Genomic DNA, 13,108 nt, shown 5'->3' on the forward strand with positions numbered 1-13,108 from the left:
ATCAACTGCTATACCTGTCGGTATTTGTGAGGATGTGCCTGTTGTGATTGCAAATGTTACTATTTTAACGGACTTTGTTATTCTTGATATTCCCGAAGACGATAGTATGTCTATTATTCTTGGAAGACCCTTTTTGAATACTGTAGGGGCTGTTATTGACTGCACCAAAGGCAATGTCACTTTTCATGTTAATGGTAATGAGCATACGGTACACTTCCCGAGGAAACAACCTCAAGTCCACAGTATCAATTCTATTGGAAATTTTTCAAAAATTACTATTGGAGGTTTTGAATTTCCTCTTCCTACTGTCAAGAATAAATATGATATTCTTATTGTTGGGTACATGCATATCCCCGTTGAGGTAACCTAGTGTTATTCGAAAATTCTCCGGTTTCATGTTATTCGAAATGAGTTTGTTAACAAGACCTGATCAACCTTGTTAGTGGATTCCTCTTGATGAGCATGAGATGGATGAATTTAGAAAACACAACTCTTTGTACACTCTGTTATTTGTATTAAATAAAGCAAAAATAGTATTTTCTGTCTATTTTCTGAATTATCTATGCAATAAAAAATACCCCGAAAATGAAAGTTCTCCAAATGCCCTGAAAATTAAATATGATTTTTTCTAGAATATTTGAGAATATCTGGCACTAAGAACACAGCAGGGGGAGAAAGCACCTGGCCATGAGGATCCAGGGCATGCCCACCCCCCTGCCTCGTGGGCCCATGGTGGCCCCCCTCCACTTATTCCAGCTGCCACACACTCCTTCTTCCTCCCAAAAAAATCACTAGCCAGCTCAAACCCGAGTCCAAGCTCATCTTGCTGCCATTTTCGATCTCCTTGCTCAAAGCTCCATTCACAAAACTGCTTTGGGGGATTGTTCTTTGGTATGTGACCCCTCCAATGGTCCAATTAGTTTTTGTTCTAGTGCTTTATTCATTGCAATTTTTTGTTTCTTAGGTGACCCTGTTCTTGAGCTTGCATGTCAAATTTATATGGTCAAAAGTAGTTTTAATGCATGATATAGTCTCTAGGCACTTGTAGGAGTAGTTGCTAACAATTTTGCTGAGCTTGGTTCACTTTTATTTGAAGTTACTAAAATTTTCAGAAATTTTTCAAAGGAAGAAATATGTTTAGGAAAATATATCAAGGTGGTCCTTCAAGGAAGCAAGGACCCAGGCTCGCAATACGCGATGCAGATGATGAACCACTGAGGGACGCTCAAGTGCGGCCTTGTGAATGGCCATCAGAGGACTTCATGGTTCGAGCAGGAATCAAGGAGGAATTTGACGCATATGTGCATAATGCTGATTTGAAAAGCTTTGAGGCAGATAAGTGCCGTCAATACCTCTATTTAACTGATTCATTTGTGAGAAGGTTTAAATTTTCATCATCACGCAATTCTCAAACTGTCATGTTTGATCTTTATGATAAATCTTATACCATGGACTTAGAAGATCTTAACACTCCTTGTAAACTTCCACAATGTGGCAGCACTAGTGAGCCTCGCAAATCTGAGTTTAGAGATTTTCTTGCTAGTATAACTGTGGGGGAGTCTAGAGATATAACACAAGCTACCATATGGAGCATTAATTTTCTTGCTATACATTATTTTGCTCTCTTCATAGGTAGGTGCATCAATGGTAAGGATGAAGCATGTCACATGTGTGTCCCTGATCTCAGTGTTCTCAGGAGTGCTATATTAGGAGATAAACATTATAATTTGGGAGCCATTGTTGCACGTAGGTTGCATAATAATCGTATTCATGGAGATTTCTTTGGTGGAATTATGCAACTTGTATAGCTAACTTTCATGATATACCCATACGTGGAGATGATATTGAGTTGCCTCCTTCTTATCTAGATTATGATGCTATGGTTCATCATCAGTTTGTTGAGAGGAACGATCAGTTCCTCCAGTACCGACTAACCTTTGACAGACGACGAACCTATCATGTCGCTCTCCCTGCTCCTACTTTCTTTGACTTTCAGGCAAAGGGGAGGTATGTTATAACCAGGGAGGAGGCGACCGAGTACGAGAGGATGACGGAGACAGCTCGCCTCCAAGCTGCATCTCATTAGGAAATTGCCGCTGCATCTCAGTACGACCCCAACTACAACTTTGGATATCCGCCAGGCCAGCCGTGGCCATAGACCAACTTAGGACAAAAGCCTAAGCTTGGGGGAGTACGTATTTCTCACCGACATTACATTTATGTTCACACACTCATGCTAGTTGTCGATGCTCATACTTTTTCACTGTATCATCCATGCTAGTTTATTTCCCTTTTTATGTTTTCTTCTTGTGTGTTTGAAAAAAAACCTTAAGAAAAAACAAAAAATAGTTGTAGCTTTTAGCTAGTTTACTTTCTTGCTTGTAGTAGTAGTTAAAAGAAAACCCAAAAAGATTTCCTGATCTTCTTTTGCTTGTTGGGAGCTTTCCCGTGTAAATAGTTTTATTTCTTTCTTGTTCCTCGGGGGTTGAGAGGAGAAGACCATAATGAAAATGTTAAAGTGGCTCTCATATGCATTATTGTGGATCTAACAAAGAGCCCATATTACCTTGTCTTCTCTCTTGAATTGAATGCTTGCAGATTCCAGCTTAGTCTGATGCACGTGCACTATTATTATTATCCACACTATTCGGTCGTGCAAGTGAAAGGCAATAATGATGATATATGATGAACTTATTGAGATGACAAAAGCTGGTATGAACTCGACCTCTCTAGTTTTTGTAAATATGATTAGTTCATCATTCCTGGTTCAGCCTATTATGAATAAACATGTTTGCAATGACAATTAGAGATATAGTTGCTTATCCCATGCTTAATTAGCTAGGAGTTTATAATGGTTTACCTTGCGTGCCAACATGCTATTAAAATGGTTGTGATGTGGTATGATAGGGTGGTATCCTCTTTTGAGCGATTCGAGAGGATTGACTTGGCACATGTTCACGCATGTAGTTGAAACAAAATCAACATAGCCTCTATGATATTTATGTTCATGGTGCATTATATCCTACTCATGCTTGCATTCGGTGTTGATTAATTATAATGCATGTTCATCACTGTTGTCGCTCTCTAGTTGGTCGCTTCCCAGTCTTTTTCTAGCCTTCACCTATACTAAGCGGGAATACTGCTTGTGCATCCAACTCCATAAACCCGAAAGTTATTCCATATGAGTCCACCATACCTACCTATATACGGTATCTACCTGCCATTCCAAGTAAATTTGTATGTGCCAAACTCTAAACCTTCAAATAAACATTCTGTTTTGTATGCTCAAATAGCTCATGTATCAACTAGGGATGTCTGTATCTTCCATGCTAGGCGGGTTATTCTCAAGAGGAGTGGACTCCGCTCCTCACTCACGAGAAAATGGCTGGTCACCGGGATGCCCAGTCCCAGGCTTTATGCAAATCAAATCAAAATAACTGCAAACAAAACTCCCTCGGGACTCTTGTTAGTTGGAGGCACTCGTTGTTTCGAGCAAGCCATGGATTGATGCTTGTTGGTGGAGGGGGAGTATAAACTTTACCATTCTGTTTGGGAACCGCCTATAATGTGTGTAGCACGGAAGATATCGAGATCTCTCAGTTGTTATGTTGACAATGAAAGTATACCGCTCAAAATATTATTCATATCTTTTTCAAAACCGAGCTCTGGCACCTCTACAAATCCTTGCTTCCCTCTGCGAAGGGCCTATCCATTTACTTTTATGTTGATTCATCATCCTCTTATTAAAAAGCACCAGTTGGAGAGCACCGCTATCATTTGCATTCATTACTGTTAGTTTACATTGAGTATGACTTGACTGGATCTCTTTTACCATGAATTGCAATGTCTAGTCAGTCCTTGATCTTGAAAGCTGCTCTGCATTTATGTTTTGCGGTCTCAGAAAGGGCTAGCGAGATACCATCTTGTTATATCATATCATGATTGTTTTGAGTAAGTGTTGTCATCCAAGATTCATTATTATTGCTCGCTAGTTGATTATGCCATTGATATGAGTAAACATGATATCTAAGTGTTATTGTGAATGTGGTTAGTTCATAATCTTTGCTGAAAACTTGAATGATGGCTTTACATATTTACAACAACAAGAGAAAACAGAGTTTGTAAAAGTTTTTCTTTATCACTTTCAGTTTATCAACTGAATTGCTTGAGGACAAGCAAAGGTTTAAGCTTGGGGGAGTTGATACCTCTCCGTCGTATCTACTTTTCCAAACACTTTTGCCCTTGTTTTGGACTCTAACTTGCATGATTTGAATGGAACTAACCCAGACTAACACTGTTTTCAGCAGAATTGCCATGGTGTTATTTTTGTGCAGCAATAAAAGTTCTCGGAATAACCTAAAAATCAACGGAGAATTATTTTGGAATATATAAAAATACTAGAAGAAAGGTCTACACCAGGGGGCCCATACCCTGTCCACGAGGGTGGGGGCGCGCCCCCTGCCTCGTGGGCCCCCTGGAGCTCCACTGACCTCAACTCCAACTCTACATATTCACGTTCGGGGAGAAAAAAATAGAGAGAAGGATTCATCGCGTTTTACGATATGGAGCCGCCGCCAAGCCCTAAACTCTCTCGGGGGGCTGATCTAGAGTCCGTTCGGGGTACCGGAGAGGGGAATCCGTCGCCATCGTCATCATCAACCATCCTCCATCACCAATTTCATGATGCTCACCGCCATGCGTGAGTAATTCCATTGTAGGCTTGCTAGACGGTGATGGGTTGGATGGGATCTATCATGTAATCGAGTTAGTTTTGTTAGGGTTTGATCCCTAGTATCCACTATGTTCTGAGATTGATGTTGCTATGACTTTGCTATGCTTAATGCTTGTGACTAGGGCCCGAGTGCCATGATTTCAGATCTGAACCTATTATGTTTTCATCAATATATGAGAGTTCTAGATCCTATCTTGCAAGTCTATAGTCACCTATTATGTGTTATGATCCGTTAACCCCGAAGTGACAATAATCGGGATACTTACCGGTGATGACCATAGTTTGAGGAGTTCATGTATTCACTGTGTGTTAATGCTTTGGTCCGGTACTCTATTAAAAGGAGGCCTTAATATCCCTTAGTTTCCAATAGGACCCCGGTGCCACGGGAGGGTAGGAAAAAAGATGTCATGCAAGTTCTTTTCCATAAGCACGTATGACTATATCCGGAATACATGCCTACATTACATTGATGAACTGGAGCTAGTTTTGTGTCACCCTATGTTATGACTGTTACATGATCGATCGCATCCGGCATAATTCTCAATCACCGATCCAATGCCTACGAGCTTTCCATATATTGTTCTTCGCTTATTTACTTTTTCGCTTCTATTGTTACAATCACTACAAAACCCAAAAATATTACTTTTGCTACCGTTACCTTTTGCCACCGTTACCACTACTATCATATTACTTTGCTACTAAACACTTTGCTGCAGATATTAAGTTTCCAGGTGTGGTTGAATTGACAACTCAGCTACTAATACTTGAGAATATTCTTTGGCTCCTCTTGTGTCGAATCAATAAATTTGGGTTGAATACTCTACCCTCGAAAATTGTTGCGATCCCCTATACTTGTGGGTTATCATTAAGCACATGCAAGACATACATCAAGTGTTCTCAAATCCTTAAAGACTCAATCCGATAAGACAACTTCAAAGGAAAACTCAATCCATTACAAGAGAGTAGAGGGGGATAAACATCATAAGATCCAATTATAATAGCAAAGCTCGCGATACATCAAGATCGTGCCAACTCAAGAACACGAGAGAGAGAGAGAGATCAAACACATAGCTCCGACTTCATCACATAACGGTTCACCATACGTGCATGCTACGGGAATCACAAACTTCAACACAAGTATCTCTCAAATCCACAACTACTCAACTAGCATGACTCTAATATCACCATCTTCATATCTCAAAACAATCATCAAGTATCAAACTTCTCATAGTATTCAATGCACTCTATATGAATGTTTTTATTATACCCATCTTGGATGCCCATCATATTAGGACAAGTTGCATAACCAAAGAAAAATACCATGCTGTTCTAAAGACTCTCAAAATAATATAAGTGAAGCATGAGAGTTCATCTATTTCTTCAAAATAAAACAACCATCATGCTCTAAAAAGATATAAGTGAAGCACTAGAGCAAATGACAAACTACTCCAAAAGATATAAGTGAAGATCAATGAGTAGTCGAATAATTATGCAACTATGTGAAGACTCTCTAACATTTAATAATTTCATATCTTGGTATTTTATTCAAACAGCAAGCAAAACAAAATAAAATAAAATGACGCTCCAAACAAAACACATATCATGTGGTGAATAAAAATATAGCTCCAAGTAAAGTTACCGATGAATGAAGACGAAAGAGGGGATGCCTTCCGGGGCATCCCCAAGCTTAGGCTCTTGGTTGTCCTTGATTATTACCTTGGGGTGCCTTGGGCATCCCCAATATTAGGCTCTTTCCACTCCTTATTCCATAGTCCATCGAATCTTTACCCAAAACTTGAAAACTTCACAACACAAAACTTAACAGAAAACTTGTAAGCTCCGTTAGTATAAGAAAATAAATCACCACTTAGCTACTGTTGTGATCTCATTATTTATTTATATTGGTTTAATATATACTCTATTCCAACTTATCTATGGTTCATACCCTCCAATACTGCTCATAGATTCATCAAAATAAGCAAACAACACATAGAAAACAGAATCTGTCAAAAACAGAACAATCTGTAGTAATCTGTATGAAACATACATTTATGGAACTCATAAAATTATGAAATAAATTGGTGGACTGGAGGAATTTGTCTATTAATCATCTTATAAAAGAATCAACCTAATCGCAAACTCCAGTAAAAAATGGCAGCAAATCTCGTGAGCGCTAAAGTTTCTGTTTTTTACAGCAAGATCGCAAAGACTTCACCCAAGTCTTCCTAAAGGTTCTACTTGGCACAAACACTAATTAAAACATAAAACCACATCTAAATAGAGGCTAGATGAAATATTTATTACTAAACAGGAGCAAAAAGCAAGGAAAAAAATAAAATTGGGTTGCCTGCCTCCCAACAAGCGCTATCGTTTAACGTCCCTAGCTAGGCATGATGATTTCAATGGTGCTCACATAAAAGATAAGAATTGAAACATAAAGAGAGCATCATGAAGAATATGACTATCACATTTAAGCCTAACACACTTCCTATGCATAGGGATTTTGTGAGCAAACAATTTGTGGGAACAAGAATCAACTTGCATAGGAAGGTAAAGCAAGCAAAACTTCAAAACTTTAAGCACATAGAGAGTAAACTTGATATTATTGCAATTCCTACAAGCATATATTCCTCCCTCATAATAATTTTCAGTATCATCATGTATGAATTCAACAATATAACCATCACATAAAGCATTCTTAACACGATCCACATGTATGCAAAGTTGACACTCTTCCAAAATAGTGGGATTAACTTTAACTAAAGTTATGACCTCTCCAAACCCACTTTCATAATTATCACAATAAGATTCAACACCCTCCAAAATAGTGGGATCATTACTTCCTAAAGTTGAAACTTTTCCAAACCAACTTTCATCAATATAATCATCATAAATAGGAGGCATGCTATCATCAAAATAAATTTGCTCATCAAAACTTGGGGTACAAAAGATATCATCTTCATCAAACATAGCATCACCAAGCTCATGGCTTTGCATATCATTAGCATCATAGATATCCAGGGAATTCATACTAACAACATTGCAATCATGCTCATCATACAAAGATTTAGTGCCAAACATTCTAATGCATTCTTCTTCTAACACTTTGGCACAATTATCGGAATCAATATTTTCATGAAAGACATTAAAAAGATGAAGCATATGAGGCAACCTTAATTCCATTTTTTGTACTTTTCTTTTATAGACTAAACTAGTGATAAAAAAAGAAACAAAAAGATTCAATTTCAAGATCTAAAGATATGTAACCTCCCCGGCAACGGCGCCAGAAAAGAGCTTGATGTCTACTACACAACCTTCTTCTTGTAGACGTTGTTGGGCCTCCAAGTGCAGAGGTTTGTAGGACAGTAGCAAATTTCCCTCAAGTGGATGACCTAAGGTTTATCAATCTGTGGGAGGCGTAGGATGAAGATGGTCTCTCTCAAACAACCCTGCAACCAAATAACAAAGAGTCTCTTGTGTCCCCCAACACACCCAATACAATGGTAAATTGTATAGGTGCACTAGTTCGGCGAAGAGATGGTGATACAAGTGCAATATGGATGGTAGATAAAGGTTTTTGTAATCTGAAAGGGTCTTTTACATCTGTGTCCCTAACTCGAACCCACTACTCACATTTGCCCCTAATTCGAAAGCCTGCTCAAAAATGCCCCTCCGCCGTTACGTGCCCTTACAGAAATGCCCTTTTGCGCCGTTACCGTCCGGTCAAAGCCGGTCAAAGGGCATTGACCGGCCCCAAAAAAATAGCAAAAAAATCTAAAAAATCTGAAAATTTGTGAGATCAAAGATACTCAGGTTCGCAAGGTGCGTGCAATTTTTCGTGCTGTTTGGGCATTCGAGGAGCTCGTGTCAAAGGAAAAACAGTAAATATGTAAGCCTGTGAACAGTAAATTCAAAAAAATAGCAAGAAAATTCAAAAAAATATGAAATTTTTTGGCATCAAAGAGGCTATGGTCTAAAAGTTGCGTGCCAATTTTTGTTGTGTTTGGACATTGGAGGGGCTTGTGGAGAAAAAAACAAAATCTGGCCCGGGAAAAAACTTGGGAAAAAATGACTATTTTGTTTTTTCTTGCGAGAGCTCCTCGCAAGTCATTTGATCACAAAAACTTGCAAGCACCTTGTGCACCCAAGCCTCTTTGATGCCATAAAATTTCATATATTTTTGAATTTTCTTGCTATTTTATTTCAAATTTACTGTTCACAAGCGTGCATATTAACTGTTTTTCCTCGCCACGAGCTCCTGGAATGTCCAAATAGCACAAAAATTTGCACGCACCTTGCTCACATGAGTATCTTCGATCTCACAAAATTTTAGATTTTTTTAAATTTTTTTGCTATTTTTTTCAGGACGGTCAAAGTTGTTTGACCGGACGGTAACGGCGCAGAAGGGCTTTTCTATAAGGGCACCTAATGGTGGAGGGGCAAATTTGAGCAGGCTTTCGAATTAGGGGTATATCTGATTAGGTGGTTCGAGTTAGGGACAGAAATGCAAATGGCCCAATCTGAAAATATAAAAAACAGCAAGGTAAGTAATGATAAAAGTGAACACAAACGGTATTACAATGCTAGGAAACAAGGCCTAGGGTTCATAGTTTCACTAGTGCAAGTTCTCTCAACAATAATAACATAATTGGATCATATAACTATCCCTCAACATGCAACAAAGAGTCACTCCAAAGTCACTAATAGCGGAGAACAAATGAAAAGATTATGGTAGGGTACGAAACCACCTCAAAGTTATCCTTTCTGATCGATCTATTCAAGAGTCCGTAGTAAAATAACACGAAGCTATTCTTTCTGTTCAATCTATCATAGAGTTCATACTAGAATAACACCTTAAGACACAAATCAACCAAAACCCTAATGTCTCCTAGATACTCCAATGTCACCTCAAGTATCCGTGGGTATGATTATACGATATGCATCACACAATCTCAGATTCATCTATTCAACCAACACAAAGAACTTCAAAGAGTGCCCCAAAGTTTCTACCGGAGAGTCAAGACGAAAACGTGTGCCAACTCCTATGACTACAAAAAAAGACACATCCGTGACATTTTGGGCCGAACGAATTTTTTTCTGTCATACATATAACACTTCTATGACGATAATTGTGACAAAACCCGGTATCATCACAGATGTGGTGGGCTCCTACTTCTATGACAAAAAATCATGACAGAAAACGGGCTTTTCATCCTGGGCGGGCCGGAGACGCAGCTGCATGACATTCTTTGGGTTGTCCATGACAGAAAAAATCGTGGTAGAAGCGAGGGGGAGGAAAATTTCGGGGAGTTCCCGGTTACGGTGGGAGGTCGGGGGCCGAGCGATGCGCGTTTCTCTCGTACACGTACGCGCGTGTGTGCGAGGCGTTGGCTCTAACTGAACCCGAGCGAGGCGTTGGGCTCTAACTGAACCCAAGCGAGTGCACTGCAGGCTACGCGTTACTGAACCCGAGCGATCGATCGATGGCTGTTAACTGAACCTGATCGAGCGATTCCTTCGCTATTGCTGCTAACTGAAGCCGATCGATGGGATGAACAGTGAGTGTTGCAGGGGGCTTGGATGAACAGTGAGCGGTGGCGTTGCCTCTGGATGAACAGGACCCCGTGGTGTGGTGGAGGGCTGGATGAACAGTAGACGGTGGAGGGGTGCCCGTGGAGGGGTGGATGAACAGGACCCCGTGGTGTGGAGGGCTGGATGAACAGTAGACGGTGGAGGGGTGGTTGAACAGGACCCCATGGTGTGGAGGGCTGGATGAACAGTAGACGGTGGAGGGGTGCCCGTGGAGGGGTGGTTGAACAGGACCCCGTGGTGTGGAGGGCTGGATGAACAGTAGACGGTGGAGGGGTGGTTGAACAGTAGCCGGTGGAGTAGCGCGCTGTGGAGGCTGGATGAACAGGAGCCCGTGGAGGCTGGATGAACAGGAGCCCGTGGAGGCTGGAGGAGGTCGACGGTGGAGATGAACAGTATCCCGTGGAGTCCCGTTTTGCGGTACGCCACACCGCTCCCGATGAACAGGACCCCCGTTACGGCCATAGCGCTCCAACACAAGTCTGTTTCCTCCGTTTTGCGGTACGCCACACCCCTCCCGATCAACAGGACCCCCATTTCGACCGTAGGAGGTCCGTTTCCTCCGTTTTGCGGTACGCCACACCCCTCCCGATCAACAGGACCCCTGTTTCGACTGTAGGAGGTCCGTTTTCCTCCGTTTTGCGGTATGCCACACCCCTCCCGATGAACAGGATCCCATTTCGAACGTGGTCGGTCGAACACAAGGCCGTTTCCTCCGTTCTGCGGTATGCCAGGCCTCGTTTCCATCGCCTGTTCCGTCCAAGCCCTCCCGATGAACACGACGCATTACGTTGCCTCCCCATGAACACGACGCATTCCGTTGCCTCCCCATGAACATGACGACGATGTTGTTTCTCCGTTCCGACCCAGCCATGTACATGAGCCCTCGTCATATGTATGCGCGAGTAGGCATTCGAGACCCCGCCCGTATGTACACATACGTGGCCGTATTTTCTTTCTTGCACCCTGACCGCTGTACGTATGTGTACATGCTACGTGCGCGCCTCTACTATGACATGTGCGCGCCTCTACATCGACCAGTACATATGTACGTACACATTTGCGACCAGAATGACAACGCTACGTACGCTTCGACTAGGTGGGACCCGACTGTCAGGCACTTCCTTGCGTGCGAAGATGTAGCTGGTGGGTCCCAGCAGTCAGGGGGGCGAATCGTTTTTTGTCTAGACGCACTTCCTTGCGTGTGAAGGTGTAGCTGGTGGGTCCCAGCAGTCAGGGGGAAACATTTTTTTCATGAAATACGATGGCCCGTCCGGTGGGTCCCCGCTGTCAGGTGGAGGAATAATTATTTTGCACGTAATAAGGAGGCACTTCCTTGCTGCGGCCGTGGACCCAGCTGTCAGCCTCTCCATGTACAATCCATGTCCGATGGAAGTCGTTCCTTGACCACGTTGACCACGCCGCGCCGAGAGCACCAGGGCGGTGGACGACGGCGAGGCCTAGGAAGGGGACGACGGGGAGCCGGGGAAGACACGACAGTGGAAGCCCGTGCGGAGAGGAATACGAGGGTTCACTGGTTCGGCTGCGGTGTGAGGCTGCCGTCGCCGCAAGGCCTGGCCAGCGGTGGGTCTAGTAGGGGGCGGTGAGGCCTCCGCGGCAGCACAACCGGCCACAGGAGGCAGGAGCATGCGGCACGACCGGCACTGCTTTGGGCGGCTGGAGCAAGAAGACCAGAGGTTGAAGAAGCACTACGTCCATTGGATGGACATCGTACGGTCACTGGAGCTAGAATCGTTCATATTGACTAAAGTTGACAAAGGTCCCAATCCCAGTCAACTTAGTAGGCCCACAAGTCAGCCTCCCACCATGGTGGGTCCCAGCTAGCAGGGGGAGTATTCATTTTTTTGTGCGTAATAAGGAGGCACTTCCGGTGGGTCCAAGCTGACAGCGGGGGGAACGGTTTTTTTGTGAAATACGCTGGCCCGTCCGGTGGGTCCCAGCAGTCAGGGGGGAAACGTTTTTTTCATGAAATAAGGTGGCCCATCCGGTGGGTCCCTACTGTAAGGTGGAGGAATAATTATTTTGCGCGTAATAAGGAGGCACTACCTTGTGGCCGACTGGACCCAGCTGTCTGCCTCTCCATGTACAGTACTCTTCCGATGGAAGTCGGTCGTTGACCACGTTGACCACGCCGCGCCGAGAGCACCAGGGCGGTGGTCTGGACGACGGCGAGGCCTAGGAAGGGGACGACGCGGAGCCGGGGAAGACGCAGAAGTGGAAGCCTGCGCGGAGAGGAGTATGAGGGTTCACTGGTTTGGCTGCGGTGTGAGGCTGCTGTCGCCGCAGAATAACAGAGGGTGTGGGTGAGTGGAGGGATGGCCTGGCCAGCGGTGGGAGTACTATGGGGGTGGTGAGGCCTCCGCGGCAGCACAGCCGGCCACGGGAGGCAGGAGCAGGCGGCATGACCGACGCTGCTTTGGGCGGCTGGACCAAGAAGACTAGAGGTTGAAGAAGCACTACGGCCGTTGGATGGACATCGTACGATCACTAAAGCTAGAAACGTTTATTATTGACTAAGTTGACAAAGCCCTTGGTACGCTCCAACTTATTAGGCCCACAGGTCAGCCTCCGAAATGGTGCGCCCTAGATGTCAGGGGGAGGAATCATTTTTTGGGCGGCCGAAGCTAAGAATATCCGAGATTGAAGAAGAAGCACGACATCCGTTGGACAAACATCCAACGGCCACTGCTGCTAGAACCGTGTGTTGACTATAATAAGTTGGCAAAGCCTTGCATACGCGTCAACTTATTTTTTTAGGGGACGCGT

Source organism: Triticum urartu, chromosome 1A, assembly GCF_056163025.1.
Source record: "Triticum urartu cultivar PI428250 chromosome 1A, HENAU_Tu73, whole genome shotgun sequence".
In the NCBI taxonomy this organism is placed as follows: Eukaryota; Viridiplantae; Streptophyta; class Magnoliopsida; order Poales; family Poaceae; genus Triticum; species Triticum urartu.